Below are 18,270 nucleotides of genomic sequence, written 5' to 3'. Positions count from 1 at the left end.
GGCTAAAGCGTGTGCAACTGCATTACCTTGTCGACCAACGTGAACGAACGAAATACTCAGAAATGAGTTTGATTGGAATTTGATGTCCCTAATTAAATTCCCTCCCCGAGAATTTTCCATGCCAGTACCCCTTAAAGAGTTGACTACAGATTCAGAGTCGCCTTCACAAACCACCTGCTCATGAGTTGGTATAACATAATATCTTTTTGCCTACCCCAAGTGAGAAAGTTATGTTATCATCTATTTTCACAAACAAATCCCCATCCAAAAAGTTCAAGCCCTATTTAGTTTTAGCAACATTCAAAACTCAGTTCTCATAACTCAAAACTCTTAACTCATATCTTATATTCAATCCTCTAACTCGATGTTCTTCTTTAGATGCAAGACCTAGAGACAAAGAAAAAGACGAAAGTGAAGAAGAGTTCTGGGATGAGCAAGGCGAAGAAGAAAAAAGAAGAGATGTGAGTGTTAGTATGTTTGTATGTGTGGAGTACTAATAAACATAAACTGATTTTTAGAGAGAGCCGTAGGCCTTATTAGTTATTAATATAGACAAGTCATGAAAGTGTATCCCACTTATTAATTATTTTTACAAGACTGCCACCGTAAGTCAATTCTCATCTAACGCTCTGTTTGTTTAGCTGGAAAACCTTCTGTAAAGATAGTTTTCCACATTTTCCAGTGTTTGGTAGCACAAAAAAAACCTGGTCAATGGAAAACTATCTTTGGTCAATGGAAAACTCTAATAAAAATAAGGCTTATTTTCTATTAGCTGTTTTCCAATTTTTTTTTTTTTGGAAAACAATCTCTCTCTCATGCATTGTATCTCCTATAAATATTATCTTCGTCTATTGTCATGAGAAACATAATTTTTTGGCGTCTTCTCTCTCTCATGGTAAGTTTTCTCACTTCTTCTCTCTTCCCTTTACTTTTTCTCTCCTCACACCCTCACCGTCACTAACTCTGGTCTCTCCTCTTCCCATAAATCTCTCTCTTTAACTGTCTCTCTTCTCTCTTTTCTCCATGTTTCTCTTCCCTTCTGTAACACAATTCTCTGATTAGATTTTTCTTTACTTAACTGATCGATCAATAGTTTCAACTTGCAAAGGAGAACAAATTTGCAGCGGTAATTATTTCTCTACCAAAATCCCAATTCTTTGTTTTGAATTTCAAGCTCGATTTTCTTTTTTCTCTAAGAAATTTTCAGTTCGATGGATTCCAGGGAGAAGTTACTTCTTTTTTTGTACATAAAGTGCAAAAAAAAAAAAATAATAATAATAATAATAATAGAAGAAGAAGAAGAAAGAATGAAAGAAGTAAAAGATGAAAATTTTAAACATAGTAACTATATTGCTCTAAATTGCTTTTACATGGGACAATCTTTACCGTGGACTAATAATATTGTTATATAATGAATAATAATTGTTTAGGAGAATTGCATTTGTTCACAAATACATTTTTTGTTAGCAAATACTATGTAGTGATGATATATTATGCAGTACATTATGTAAATGCATAATTTAGAGTAATATTAAAGACTTGTAGTTGACCATAGTAGACAAATGGTTGATATGTGTGTGTGTGTGTGTACGTACGTTACTGTTTATATATATGAGCAAGATGAGTGGTAGAGATCGTGAAAATTTGGCAACTAATTAATTTTGATTGTATCTATTGTCAAAATTTTAGATTAATTAGTTTGAAAACCAAATTCATTCTTGGTTTTTTATTTATAATGATTACATTAGTTAGTTTACATAATATACATGTTTTAAATTATACAAGAAATATTTAAAAAAAAATTGCATATCAAACACCAGAAAACATTCTTAAGCGCATTTTCAAGGTCGTTACCAAATATTGGAAAATAAGACAGTTTTCTAGAAAATGCTCTTTGGAAAATGAACCATTTTCCAGAAAACGTTAATACTGAAACAAACAGAGCGTTAAGAAAAATTGTTTACAATCTCTACAACTCAATCTCCCCTTAGTATAAATACAAAAGGGTACCCAAAATTGAAAGAGGCAATACTTCATCAGTTTTTCAAATAATTATTCTGCATTAGCCTTATAATCGCATAAATCTTTCTTCACAAAGTCACTTTTCCTTCCCATTGATTTAAAGTTTCCATTTACTTACCAATAAGAGAAAGGAATAACACATCAGGTTCTCCCCCTCCCTAACTTATATTCTACCTGTACTTTATTGATTGACCTCGACTGTGCTCTAATTTTAGCATTATTTCTACTAGTTACGGTTCTATTTGGATAAGTAATCCTCTTCATAGATTTAACAATACTTTGGTTAACATGGTCAGTAAATTTATGAAATTTAACTAGTTCACTTTCCAGTCGTATTAAATATTAATACTAAGCCCACAGGTCACTGGATGAATCAATTCAGGCCATATTGAAAGCGATATCTTGCTCTGCCTCTCTCTTGTGTTTGCACTAGGGGTGACAAAATAAGCTCAAACCCATTTGCCCGCCCAAACCCACCCACTCTAATTGAACCCAAACCTACCCGATTATTAGTTGGGTTAAATGGGCATCAACCCAATTAGACCCAATGATTATTGAGTTTTAACTAAAAACCCATTGAACCCCATTTAACCCAAAAATAGTATACCTAAATTCAACCCAACCCTTCCCATATATTAATTAAAAAAATTTAAAAAAAAAACCTAGCCCTACAAAATTAGACTCTAATTTTCTTATTTATGTTTCCCTAACTTTCTTGGTAACCAAACGGTGGACATTACCCAGATACGAAACGTTGTGTTCGAGCTCGAGGAAATGCGAGGGACAGTCTGGCTAGACCAAACGGTGAAGAAGAATAAGACGAAAGATAACAAGGGAGATCAAGTGGAGGAGTAAGAGGCAGGAAGAGGAGGATCTGAGTCTTCCTCCGGTGACGATCTCCGACGACACCTCGAAGTTCTCGTACACGAACCGGTAGGGCCATCAGTCTACGATTTGGATCTCGCGGATCATGTCGAAGACACTCCGTCTCAGGCTTGAAGGCATGCACTGGTTCGTGATGGGCGATGACGACGAACATGGACTTGTCGAGGCATCCCCAAATGTTCTCCAACGAGTCAACAAGGTACTTGACCCGACACGCGATGCCGTAGATTCGGGTCTGAGCTGGGTTAGGGTGGATGATGAGCTTGGGGGTTGAGGAGGAGAAGGAGGAGAAAGCTTTTTTTTTTTTTTTGGTTGGTTTTCGGTTCATAAATAATTGGATTTCAATTTTCAAAATTCATTTCCTTATTTTTCTAAATTTTCTCGACAACCAAACGATGGACATTCCTCTATTTTGCTGTTGCTGTGCTGTTACAGTGTTTATGGGCAGTTTGGTAATTTTGATAATTGGGTGGGTTGGGTTGGGTTTGGGTTAGCAACAATTAGTTAAATGGGTTTTAATGGGTGAATGAGTTTTATACACCTAACCCAATTATGCCCACCCCAAACCCGCCCAAACCCACCCATTTGACACCCCTAGTTTGCACTTTGCAGGCATGAGTTTGGATTGCCCGATAGTAACCAAAGGACAATCCATTTAGCAAGAGTTTTGGGTTACAAAAAATGTCCAACAAAGAGAAAAAAAAAAAAAAAAAAAAATTTCTAATGAGCATGGATGAGGTATTATTACGGTGCACATGACTGGAGCTTTATTGTCAAATGTGTCATATTCTTCTATTTGAATTATATGTAACTTCTTCTAGATTGATGCCTTAGATTATGTGTGCTTAAACAATTAGCTTCTCTATGACCATTCTATGGGTATATGTTTCACTAGTCGCACGAGAGTTAGTAAGAAGCAGAGGTGAAATTGACAGGACATTAAAGTTGCCTACTTGCCTTCTAGGTGTTTCATGTTTGATTCATTGTACAATTGATACCTCCTTTTTCTTTCTTTGTTTTTCCTGCTCCACTTTGACCGTGCGTAGCCTAAAATTGAATTTTGGGTCATTTGAACCGACTAAAATGGTAAGAGGTATCATTACCAAAAAGAATCGACTAAAATTACTCGGGAACTTACTCTTTTTTAGCTTAAAATTTACCAAGAATGAGGAAGTGAAGAATACAAGACCCACCCCAATAAAAGCTGTGTTAGAATTTGGACAGTCTATGTCACCATAGTGGACATGACCATAGTTAATGGGATTAACTCTTATGTACTATAGGCTAGTAGGTTACAAAAAGAGTGTAGCCTTTTTTATTTGTGCAACTCGTGGAAATAGAACATCTTTTTTCCCTCCACCTTTCTCTCGAAAGCTTTTAGATTTTGTTCTATGGTTCTTAGGTTGTGGATATTGTGTGACTTACTTTAGTTGCAAGTACCAGTATGAGTAACAACTATTCAAATTATAACAATATGATTTACAATGTAAAAAAAGTGAAAAAACCGCAGACATGATCCTATCCTAAAGAGGTATACACTCATTTTCTTACACAATGGAACATGCTCTACTTAGTAGATTGGAGCCAAGATCAAATTTTTGGAATTGGCATTTTATGAGAAAGTTGTTATTATTGTCTTGTCTTGCTACAAACTTTGATCTCTATGTATATTAATTATCAATTTATCATAGATACGAGTTTATTCCCGCCTCCCACCAGTATATTGGAGATCACAAATTGGCCCTGCCTAGTGTCAAATTCTCAATGAACTTAGAGGCTCAAAGCTCAGGAGATTGCAAATTGTAATACACCATCATAAAGTTGATCGTGGAGTGGAATACTCTCCCTGTTAAAAGAAAGATGGAAGTATCATCCAAATTAAATCAATGGAATTAGTATACTTTACTTATCTTCTTAAAAATAAAAGTATAATTTACTTAAAATTAACTCATTTTTATTTCACTAAGATAACTTAAGTCAAATGTATTGTGTTTGGCATCGGCTCCAATAAAAAATCATAATAGGTGTGGTTGGTATAGTGCCTTATGGAATGCGGAGCAATTAGTGGACAGGTGAGACTAGCATTAAAAATACGGAAGCTGGCCCAGAAACATCCGTAAAGTATCAATCTTCTCGAAGTTTGACTAATAATGAGTGGTATATACTCAATAAACCACATGATAGAATAAAGAAATAAAAATTTTAAAAATAAAAAACAAGCGAAAAAGAATCAATAAAGAAATCAAGAGAATTTCTGGGAAAGCAAACATACAATGTCTTCTATTAGATCAACGCCCTATATGGCAGCATTACTTTGAAGTCAACTTTATATTGGAGTTTTTCATCAAAAAAAAAAAAAAAAACTTTATATTGGAGTTTGAACTTTGAACCTGGGCTAGAGGAAATAACAAATTTTCTTATCCACTTAGTCAGTCCTTGATAAAATATAAAAGGCTCTCGTATTTTGCGTGGACCTGCATATTTATATGGGCCTTCTCACAAGTATGTCGTAAAGCTGATGCATAATAGATATTTTTTGGGGTTCGATAGCTAACTTCAAATCAGTCTAAACCCAATAAATTACAATGGACATAAATATATTTGTTCTATTAGGTTTACTTCTGAGTAGTAATTCTTCATTTATGTACAGATCACATCAATTTGTGTAATTGTGTAAATGGATTTTAAATTTGCAATACAGCTGTTCTAATTTTTCTTTTAGATATTCTACTTTTTGCTAACAAAAGGTTATCATTGATTAGTGACTCCAATCAGTAATCCCATACATCTCAATACTCCAGAACCAGAAGTACGTTGTATCTACATATTAGACAAATGGTGCAGATGAGCTTTTCTTCTTTTTTCATAGTGGCCAACTGGCCATAATCTTAGATTTGTTGAGAGACTTTTATTCCTTCCTTCCATGACAAAATACGTATATTCTTTTCCTTTTCTCTTTCACATTCTTTATTCTCGTACTTTTTAAGAACTAAATGAAGGTCTAGACACCACCAAAGGTGAGTGATCCAATGGCAAAGTTTACTCCCATAGTTTTATTCAAATCCACATCTTATATTCAAATCCTTGGGAGCACAAAGTATTTAGGTAATTCTACCGGGATCCTTGTGGGATTAAGGTTAAGATATGGCTAAACATGCCTATATGTTTTTAGACCCCTTAACACAAGTTGTTTAACCTAGTTATTTAGCCAAGAGATTACTTAGATAAATTATTCAATTCTAGGTCAACACAATAAAATCATATCATGTAAATAATGCGAAAATATAAATAATACAACGATATCATAATCCAGGAAAACCTAACCAGTAAAAAACTTGGAGAGGATTTAACCTAGCTATCCTCAAGGTAAAACAGATCCACTATGAATGAATTAAAGTTTGTACAATAGAACTTAGACCACTAACATCCTATTGCTACCTTGAGTAGAAAACTTAATACCACGACCACGTGACAGCTCTGAGTTCATGGACTACTTCTTTCTTTGATCCACTGCGACCACAAGTTTTCCTACTTGTGACTTTGAGACTCCACCCAAAGGTTTCAAATCTTCTTTAAAGTTCTTTATGCAACAACTGAAGAGATCACAAAGTTCTTAACATGAATCTTGATCTTGTTAATCCTAAGTGTGTGTATGAAGGAAAACACCTCTAGATCACACAAAAAATTCAACATACAACTCACTAAAAAGACCTTTAAAACGTAATAAGGGTTTTTCCTTTTATACTTGGATAAAACACAAAACCCTACACGTCAAATAGGCTTGGGCTGAATTGGAATTTCTGCAGAAAAATATATTTGCACGTAGTTCGATCGATCGAGTCTAATTTTCAATTGATCGAGCCTTGCAGATTAAGTCCAATAATTTCTATAATCACTCAATTCTAATTTTACAAGTAAACACACTTTGAGCAAGCCTAAACCTAGATTCTATATTTTGATCATGGTTTGCCAATACAATACAAATTGAAGTTCTAATACATTAGATCTTAAAGTCTTAGATCTAATAACACCTAATAGAGCACCACATGATGATACAAGAAATTAGTGAGCTGATTGTGTGGTGTTGACCAAAGATCCTCTAATGATTAAGTCAGAATCTCACAAAAGATCTCCAAAAACTCTAAATATGAAAGACTTAAGATTTTTTTTTGGGTGTACCTTGAAATGAAAAAGGTCTAGTCTTTATATAGGATATCTTGAGTGGATCGTGTTTCCCTTGATTCTCACCACCTTCCTTATAAGAGAAGTGAATATGGAATTAGTGGGAGCAAGATATATACTTGGAAATCGTTCTCATGTTCTTTGTAGTGGGTTGGAGGAGTGATCTTTGTGAGAGTGCTTTTTCTCTAGTACTCAGGCCTAAGGATCCTGAGCCGAATAGTTGTAGTTTGGTAGACTGGGCTTTGATTCAACGCAGCTAAAGGAGCTGTTTAAGAATCAAGTGGTGCACAGGGCATACTTCCTACAATACATATAAACTAACAAACATGAATATTTGTATTAAACAACAATCAAAACAGCAAAGTAATGCAAAAAATAAACAGTAAAAGCACAAAGTAATGATTAGGGATCCTCAAATCAGTAGAGAATATTTCATTGGATTTTTCTTTATTATGATTACAATGTGCTTACTAAAACGTGATACAAGGTTTAAGCAAGCTCAAAAATTACAGTCTTAGATGGTTATTCAAACCTCTAAGACTTGCAAAGTTTGATTCTTTTTGAATCCGAGTATATGCTATAGTGGCTTTTTCTAGGATATCGGGAAGTAATTTTACTAGTTTTCTCTAAATTTTCTTCTTGACAGAACTTTCTCAATGATTCTCTTGTCAAAAAAATTCCTCCTTTTTACTTCGCAATCCTTCCCCCTTTTTTATAGTGTTATTCTGGAATCTCAAGAGAACTATTAATTACTCTGTTTTGCCCCCTGGGTACCAGAGTATGTGTTGTGCCCATCGTCCAGAAGGTTCAGTTTCCCTGTTCTTCATTCTTTCCTTCCTTTTAGTTTTGTTTCTTTGAAAGTCCATGGCTGACTACCTATTTCGGAGTATGTTGAGGTCACGTTCTTCACAGTCCAGCTTTTGGCCGTCCTTCTTCTTTATCTTTTTTCTCAAATGGACAGAATCCCACTCTACCGATTTGAAAGTCTTTCACTGCTACTCCCTTTTTTATACTTCTTCATTCTGGTTCCCTGAGGTGCTACCCACTTGCGTTATGAGAAGTCGCTGAGTTTTTTCTCTTCTTTTTCTTGCTGGGTCATTTGACACTTAAGAAGGACATGCCCTCTCACTTGTTTTTGTGTTCCTTTTTGTCTTTTTTTTTTGAACTGTCTTAATCTTTTCTTGACTGTATTTACACGCCTGGGGGATCCCGACCCTTTTGGCAGTCTCTGAGGATCCCGGCTCAGATTTCTTCTTCAATCCTCTGACATGGGCTTCTTTTCTTTTTCTTTCTTCTTTTCTCATAAGCTTCTGGGCTTGCCCTTTTTCTTCTTGATGTTTTTTGGGCTTCAAGCCTCTTGAGCTTACCATTTCTTCTCTTTTCCGTGGCCCCTTGCACTTATTTCTTTGGGCTTGGGTACTGTGACTTTTTAGACCTCAACAATCTTCATCTATGATATCTAAGTAATGATTTGGTTTGTGTGACTATAGAGTGATTGTCATTGTGGACAAGTATACTTTAGACATATCATGTGATCAGAACAGTTTGTTGGTAACTTTTACCTTTGGATGGGTTACATTCATTATGAACGTGTGTTTTGGACAAGTGTTGCTTTTAATTACTCATCAGTGCACATTTCTACACTTAAGCCTCTCGAGGCTGTGATTCTTTATATAATTTTTTTTAATTTATTTTTTAAAGTTCTTTTTAATGGAGATGTAAATTTTTTGTCCAATAATTTTGCCCCTTAGGTCGCCTCTTGTTAGGATGAATCTTTTAACATCTCTTCTCTCTTTCATTGAGTTTTTCCTCATGAAGTTAGAGATGGGAATAGGTCATTTCCCCCTTCTTAGTGTATACTTGTATTAAAAAAATCAAACAAACAAAATGATGCTTGTAAGGACACGATTCTTTTGCGGCCCAATAATGATGTTGGGCTCACACATGAAAGATCCCTCACAATATGATTTGTAGAGAGTGGGCTTGAAAAGCTAGCCGTTGGGCACGGGGCGATGTTCCGGTCTTGATTTTAGAGGAATTCATATAGAAAGAGGAGTTGGGTTTGAACATTTAAACCCTAAAGTGTCGCATCCTATGGGGTTGGACTCCTCGGACTTGATCCGAGGATCATTAAGGTCTTACCCCGATTACCCGACGGTGGGTTTTTCTGTGATGTGCAGGTGTTCTCCTGATGTTTTCCCCCATGGAGTCCCTTTTTTTGGAGATGGAATGGGCCTCCCCCTAGATTTACTTACTCCTTTCTTTTATACTCGCCTGCGTTAGCTGTCCTTCGTCCACGTGTAGGGTCAACCTTTACAAGACTGATATTTGTCCCATCAGTCTAATCCCAGAATTGTTGGGGATGATTGATAAAGTTGAAGAATACGGCTCTGCTAGGTGCAGAGTCTTATCTGGGAAGGGTCATAAGGGTAACTTTCCCAAGATATTTTAGGTCTCTTTTCAAGTTTAGTCCTATACCAATTTTACCCATTTTTTCCGGTGGGATTTTGGATCTGCCGAGGACTGAATAGTCCTCGGCTGTATTCCAAAACTGTCTTGTGCTCTATGTTATCGAGCTTGGGTCATAGCTCTCCTCGGCTTGGGCCTTCGGACTCTCCATGAGCAAATGTGCCTGGCCCATAAATTATTGGGCCCCACAATAGCCCCTCAAAACCCGGCTGTCCAACCTCCCGGTTGGAAAGGGGGGTTTTGGCAATGCCGAGCATTTATTACAGCTCCTTTAATTTAGCCCTCCATTAATGCTGACGGTTTCTCCACCTGCCCAGAAAATATATCGGCTTACTAGGCGCTCCCTTCAATTTGCTCATAACCCGTTCCTGCTGCTTGGTTGTCCAAGACGCGCCTTTAATGACTTCCCTTTACGAGACTCATTTACGTCCGACGGCTCATCTGATGAGGTGGGGAAGTGGAACGAACGCACCTTTTGTTTTTCAGATTCTTTTGGAAATTAGAACGAATTTAATACCTTCCATTTTGCCCTCCCTATAAGAAGGCAAGTAGGAGGCCATCACTTTCGTACAGAGATCCTTTTGCCTCTCCGAGATCCGAGATCCTCAGCCCCTCTTCCTTAGCGTTTACTTAACCCAATTTTTATACACCCAATTAGAATACGTTTACCACAACGAGTGATGAAGGAACGATACCCCTCCTCAAAGCACCATGTTCTAGTAAAGCTCGAAATTGCTCGGTCAGGGCAAGGGTGGGAGAGACTTAAGATTTGTCTCACCTTCCCTTCAGCCAAAATCCGAAGCAGGGGCTCATCACGTCCAACTTTCGGCATGACTGAGTCGAGAACTCCGGTCATCACAACCAACCACTCTCTTATGAGCTCACCTAATATGGCCCCAGCGTGTTAGGAGTCAAGACCGAGGCAGGGACTAAGTGTCTCCGCTTCTTCCTCTCTTCGTTCACTGGTGGCCCCCTCCGCCTCCCTTTCTTAGTCTTCCCAGCACCAGATCCCTCCTGGTGCTTTCACTTCTCCCTCTTTTACTCCTTTTTCTTTCTTTTCATCTCTTCTCTCTTCTTCTCCTCCTTCTTTACTCATGTCCTCCATCTTCCTCATTCATCTCCTCCATCTTCCTCATCCATCAAATTCTTCTTCCTTCTCCTTCATCTTTTTCCAAAGAAGGTTCTTCTTTTGATATGAGCAATACTGAAGCAGAGATTGGAGAGACTTTGAAGACGAGTTTAAAAGACACCTGGCTGTTTACTTATCTGTACTGCGGATGTTAGTGTTGCTTCGGCAGCTCACCTTTTGTATAGGCTTGTTTGAGCCCCTCTTTGTACGTTGTAATAATTTTTCATATTAATAAAAATTGTTATTTTACTTCGCATGTTCTGTCTCTATGTTTTTACAAATTTGCAAACGCTGCTCGGCACAATAATATAGCATTTGAATCGATGACAACTAAGGCCAAAATACTTGCTAGTAAAAAGATGTCACCACAACTTTAACAGAATTGTTTGACATAGCAGTGCGTACCTATGAATAACGATACTTGCCCGAAACAATGTCGAGATTAGAACTGGATGCTCTATTCGATGTAGGAAGTAATCATTCGAAGACATATCACCCGCAAAAATGAACAACCCCCTTAGGCTACCGAATAGTGAAGTGCCCCACCATCATCCTAACACTTTTATTGGCCTTAACATTTTACAGTATTTGAGCCGGGAACTTTCCCCATTCGAGCAGTTATAAAACTTGTAATTTTTCTCCTCTCTTTTTTTTTACTTGGTTTCCCCACAGGCTTAAGTCCGAGGATCATGCAAGGCCTTGGTTCTGTCCAAAACTTGTAAGATTCATTTTTTGTACTTGGTTTCCCCATAGGCTTGAGTCCGAGGACCATGCAAGGCCTTGGTTCTGTCCCTGGGCCCCTATGCAGAACGGGCCTGGACCGCGAATTTACTGGGCCCACAAATTAAGAGGTTTTTCCGTAGTCTTAGGTCACGATTCTTTTGCGGCCCAATAATGATGTTGGGCTCGCACATGAAAGATCCCTCATAATATGATTTGTAGAGAGTGGGCTTGAAAAGCTAGCCGTTGGGCACGGGGCGATATTCCGGTCTTGATTTTAGAGGAATTCATATAGAAAGAGGAGTTGGGTTTGAACATTTAAGCCCTACAGTGTCGCATCCTATGGGGTTGGACTCCTCGGACTTGATCCGAGGATCATTAAGGTCTTACCCCGATTACCCGACGGTGGGTTTTTCTGTGATGTGCAGGTGTTCTCCTGATGTTTTCCCCCATGGAGTCCCTTTTTTTGGAGATGGAATGGGCCTCCCCCTAGATTTACTTACTCCTTTCTTTTATACTCGCCTGCGTTAGCTGTCCTTCGTCCACGTGTAGGGTCAACCTTTACAATACTGATATTTGTCCCATCAGTCTAATCCCAGAATTGTTGGGGATGATTGATAAAGCTGAAGAATACGGCTCTGCTAGGTGCAGAGTCTTATCTGGGAAGGGTCATAAGGGTAACTTTCCCAAGATATTTTAGGTCTCTTTTCAAGTTTAGTCCTATACCAGTTTTACTCCTTTTTTCCGGTGGGATTTTGGATCTGCCGAGGACTGAACTGTCCTCGGCTGTATTTCAAAACTGTCTTGTGCTCTATGTTATCGGGCTTGGGCCATAGCTCTCCTCGGCTTGAGCCTTCGGACTCTCCACAAGCAAATGTGCCTGGCCCATAAATTATTGGGCCCCACAATGCTATAGAGTATAGACTAGCTAATCCATGCTCTTTGGCGACGGACTATCTAATAGGGTAATTTGCAATTGTACTACACATTGTGATATAATATATTTGGGTAATACTATAAATATAATATTTTTCACAATAATTTTCACAATAATCTCAATAATATTTTCACAATAATATTTTATAAGATTTTATATATGCCCACTATTTTCTCTTAAGCCTTGTTAGAAATATATATTAGACATATTAGCCCAATGTAATAGGCTCAAGCCCATTCCTACTTGTACTGGTAGTCTAGGGTTTAGTCGCCTATATATACTCATGTTAGGGTTCATTGTAACATAGGAGGTTATTGTACTACACTCTCAGATAATGAAGATGTAGCCCTTAAGGGATTCCTCCGTGAATGTAGGCCGTAAGGCTGAACCACGTAACCCTCGTGTTCTCAGTGTTCCTCCTCTATGCTTTCTCTTCCGCATCTACTCTAGCATACACAACATGATATAACACATCTCGTTGCTAATATTTAACAAGCCTAATCTCTTCTACTAAACTTCCAGAACAATGATCCCAAAGTTATTATATATATTATAAACCATTTGCGACTAACCAGAAAAATTTTATATTAAAAAAAAACCACATGCGTGATTTGTTTTTTTTTTTTTTTTCAGTCTGCTGTATAATCACACACGCGTGCACTCTTCATCTTATTAAAACAAATTCTCTTTTTGTTTGGACGTAATATTATTAAATGTAGATGTTGCTTAAAATAAATAAATAAAAATTAGATGTTAGAATTATTAAATTATTTATTTTCATGGATCAAAACAAATTATTACTAAGGCTATATCCTTTTTTTTTCACCATTAGATACAAAATTTCATGAAGTTCATATATTAATAGTTATGTCATTATCACATGTTTAAGTATTAAGTTTTTGTAGTATAAAATTATATATAAAAAATAATTTTATAGATTAAATAATAAACAATAGTGGATTGATCGGAAATTTGACATGTAAAAAACATTTAATTCAAAAATTAAAGTTTTTAAATATGTAATTGTAGGGCCCTTATGCCTAGAAGTTCATTGTTTATTCATATATTGGGCCACAAACGAGGATCTGCCTGAGGAGGAGATGTTTTCGTCAGAGGAGATTACGCTGATAAATAAGAGGTGGGGTTTGATCAAAATGGGTCCGGAGATTGTGCCGAGGATCAAAACCGGCCAAGGTCTTGAAAGAGGATTTAATAGCAAGGATAACAACTCCTGAAATTCAATTGGGGCGGACAAGCACTGCAGAGATATAAGATAAGGATGAGTCCCAAAATATCTGGAGAGAAAACTACTACCTCCGCATTAATGTGTAAATGATACCTAAACAGTGTATTTCAGCCTTACAGCTACTATCTGAGGACTTATGGAAAGTGTTGATGGGACAAGTATCAACCCTAGCCATCTAGTATACAAGTGGAAGGTGGAGATGAAAGGGAGGGAAAGTATAAAAAAAGATGGAGAAAACAAGATTTGAGGATGGAAAAATTGAGAACAGAAATACTGTAGCAATCCATAATCAAACTTGTAACATTATCTCAAAGCATTATATAAGAACCATCGTCCTCGGATTTAGCTGAGGACGTTCTTTCTTCATTTTACAGTAGTCCATTTTTATCTTTTCATAATCAAGCCTATCTAGCTCATTACTTGACCAACTAAAGCCTAGTTTTCCAACCTATTCCTCTACAAATTCTTTGTTTGGACTTCTTGGGCCTAACTCCATCCACGTATCGGGCTGGGAACCCAAATCAGGCCCTTATAGTAACCATGTTAATTTTTTTAGTAAAAATTTAAAATTGTAACTTTATGCTACAACTAAATTTGTAGTCAAACTTTATCTTTATTATAATATTAATAAATTCTTCAATTTTAACAACCCTAATAAAAACTAGGAACAAGGTTTTAAGAATGCCATTATTTATGGCCACCAAATATGGGCGGTTTTTTTTGTCACTTTTCGATGTTCCTCTTTTTAAATCTACTATATTTAGGCAATTTCTTTCTTATTTATTATATATAAATGTTTTTTAAAATATCATTTTTTTAAAGATATAATTCATTCAAAACTCATTTATTAAAACAGGTTTCTTTTCTTATCAAATAAAAGACTTAGATAAAAACTTATGCTCTTTGCCTAACAATAAAAAAGAATAATCAAATCTTAACCTATCTCCTTTTTATTTAGAAAATAAATAAACAAAGATATTGTAAGGACACGATTTTGTGACGAACCTAAACAATATTGGGTTCGTACGTAAAAGGCCCAGACAATATGATTTGTAGAGCGTGGGTGTAAAGAACTGGGTTAACCGTGGTATCTACCTCCAAGATTTTATTTCAAGCCCATATAAGGTTTTCCTTCTTTTTTGTTGGTATAATGAACGTTTTTTCTTAAGTCCCTCGTGTCTCTCTCTCTCTCTCCCTCCTTACTTCTTTCTCTCTAGTTTTTTTTGTGTGTTCCTTTTTTTTTTTTTAATCCCCCTTCTTCATGTTCTTCTTTTAGTTTATATACTCCCCTTCGCGATCCATCCTCGTCGAACACGTGTAGATTGTGTCCGGGGGATTTCTTTCTGTCCCATCTGGCACCTCCTGGAACTTCCTATGGGCAGCTGTAAGGCTGCTTCCCTACTGCTCAGGTATCACCTCCACATTAATGCGGCCAGAGAGTTGGTTGAGAGGTCATTAATGCGGAGGCAGCTATAGTTTCAGATATTTGTTTGCCTTATCTCTTTCATCTTTAGTCGGCTACTCTACCCCTTGGGATGACCTACTTCTGTGATCTGATCGTGGTGAGACCACGTCCTGATCGTCCTCGGACGCATATTGCCGAGGAGCATGGCGTCCTCGGACGGGTGCACGGCCTCAGATGGGCCAATGGCCCAACGATCCTCAACCAATTCTGGATCCTATGGGCCCATCCACCGAATGATCCCCACAATAGCCCCTCAAAATCCTAGTTTTCGACTCCTCAGGAGAAAAGGTGGGTTTTGACGTCATGAACCTGCACCTACGCGCATTTCGGGGCATGCTCCTGATGCTTCAGCGCCCCGATTTTGGCAGCATTAAATTCTGACAACTCCCTTGTCTCCCATGTTCGACGGTTAGATCCAAATCAAACGGTAGGGGGCTTCTCTTGTTTCATGAGCGGGAATTTTGCCGCTCACAATCTTCACATGACTATAAAGGCGTTCCTAAATTAAAACTGTACCTTACCCTTAATGGTTACGCGGTTCCAAGGCCTTTACACTGAACCTGCCCTCTTCCAGTATTCACTGTTCTCCTAGCGGCTACAAATAATCGTACGTTGTCCGAGGTCCTTCCTTTGAACCTGTAAGTCCTCTCGAAGCTTTTACCATTTCTATTCAAAATCAAAAAGTTGTTTTTTTTTGCTAAGTTTCTTTAGAAAAAATGGGGAAACAGAGGAATCCCCTTCGGCGTCTCGTCGACTCCGAGGAGGGTATTAGAAACTTCCGTTTGAAGTACAATATCCCACCAACGGTAGGGATGAGGTATGCGGCCCAAGGGGAGTGGGTTGACGCTAGGCAGACTGGGGAAGTGGTCATCCCCATGATCGCCTTTATTGAAGGAGGGATAACCATCCCAATGGGTAGTATCACTAGGGGTTACCTTAATTTCTTTAGGCTATCCCCCACCCAATGCGCTCCCAATATGTTTAGGGTTCTGGGAAGTATAGACACTCTGAATCAGAGGATGGGTCTAAATCTATCCCATCACGACGTGAATTGGGTGTACAGCCTTCACCGCCTAGCTGACCAGGACTACTATCTCAAATCGAGATATCCTGAAGTAAGGTTAATTCAGTGCCTCCCTACTTCAAATAAGCACCTAAAAGAAGATTTCCTCATTTTTTCTGGGGAATGGCATGATGGTCTATCTTGCCCGACAGTGGAGGGAACGCCAGGTGGGTGCGAAGTTATAGACCTATGCTACTTAGCTCATGATCGCATTTTAATTACCTTTATTATTTTCGCGTCTCACAACTTTTATCCTTAAAATAAACGGTTTTACAGATAGACGCTACACGAAGCCCAATCTCAGATTGGTCAATAAAGCGAGCCTAGACAGATTATTGAGAGCTGAAATATACGTGAACGAGGCTGATAGTCAGCTACGAGCAGCACATTTAATTCTCGGATATACCCCCCTTTCTTTTGGCTTTCAGGCGCCGAAGTGCGTGATTAGGGCACACGATCCTCGACTTCGCCGTATCAGTGTTGCCTACGAAGGATTCATCGTTCCAGAAGGTATTCCACTTCCCGAACACACACCTCTCACAGAACCTCTTTTCGTGGCCAGCGTCCCAGCGGGGCTTTCTTCACCCTCGCCTTCCCTCAAGAAAAAAGGGACCAATAGGAGAAGGAAAAGGGAAAAAAGCAAGCAAACCGTTGTAACAGTATCGGAATCCACGGACGATTTCGAGATTTTCGATCAGCCCTCAAGCCCCGAGGAAAGTTCCGACGAGATGGGGGTACAAAGGATTCCCCAGAAAAGCTTAATGGAGCTGATAGGAGGTCAACAGGGAAAGTCTGCACCTGCCCAAACAGTACCATCCCAGGTTTCATCTCTTCCAGCCAGGTCTCCTCCTCCAGTCCCTCATCACCCTCCTCAATCGTCTCCGCAACCAGCACCGCCAAGCACTGCCACGCAAGAGAAGCGCAGAGAGCAGAAAGGTAAGGGGGTGGCAGACGCGAGCAAATCCCGTCACACTCGAGAGGAGGATGTCCAATGAGCGGCAAAGCAGCAGAAAACCAGGCAACCCTCTACGCGGGGCCAAGAGAAATCCGATTCCCCACATCCCGATTCACAAGCGTGGCTGCCAGTTCCTATGCTTGGTGGGGAGCCCCTGCGAAACGATGCCTCTGTAAGGGATTATAACGGCGGCATTGGGTGTCATGTGGCCTCGGCCGTAGAGGAGGCCTTATTGCTCCCAAAGGATATGGCTGAGCTAAAGAATGTAAGGAAGAATCAACTCATCCTTGACAATAAACGGTATTTGGGCATGGTGAGAAGCTGTCTTTTATACTGTTTCATTCTGTGACTATTACTTACTAAGGCGCGCTTTTCGTTAACTATCACACTGACTCACCCCCCATTTTTACTTATTCTTGTTTTTTGCAGATCATCCAGAATACCTTCAAGCTAGATGAGATGCTCGATGCTTGTTCCAACCAGCTAGATGGTGAAAGGAAAAGAAGGGTAATGGTTGTTCAAACCTTGTCCAAATCTGAACAGGATCTAACCGTCGCAAGAAAAAAGCTACAGGTCGAGGAAGAAGCTCGCAAGAGAGCTGATTCGTCATCAGAAGGCTACCAGAAGCAGGCCGAGGAACAAGCCAAGCTTCTGCGCGAGGCGAATGCCGAACTGAAGAAGACTCGGGAGCAAGTTCTTGTTCTTAAGAAGCATCTAGAAGAAACTCAGAGGTTAAGGGAGAGAGCTGAAAAGCTTAAAGAACAAGCCGAGAAAGCAAAAATCGAGTCTGAGAAGGCAAAGGATGAAGCCGAGCAGAGAGGTTACGAAATCGGGATAGCTGAAACTGAGAAAGCGTTAAGAGCCGAAGTTTCGGAGGTTTGCCGCATTTTCTGTGCGAGAACCTGGAGCGAGGCCCTTAACCGTGCTGGGGTTGAAGCCTCATCTGAACTACGTAAGCCAGAGAACGTGTATTACCCCGAAGCAATACGCTCCTCAACTCCTCAACCACACCAAGCTGATATTTCAGCCCCAGCTGTTAACCCCAGCGAGGAGGCTTTGCCTCGCTCCTCCTCTCCAGGAGCTTCTCCAAGCAAATCCACCACTGCTTCGAAGACATACACGGTCTCACAGGGTTTTCAACAAGAATTGGACTCCACAGTTCAATCAGCTGGGGGCATCATCAAAGAGTAAAAAGAT

Source organism: Quercus lobata, chromosome 12, assembly GCF_001633185.2.
Source record: "Quercus lobata isolate SW786 chromosome 12, ValleyOak3.0 Primary Assembly, whole genome shotgun sequence".
Lineage (NCBI taxonomy): Eukaryota > Viridiplantae > Streptophyta > Magnoliopsida > Fagales > Fagaceae > Quercus > Quercus lobata.
Note: the sequence above shows the minus strand (reverse complement) of the source record.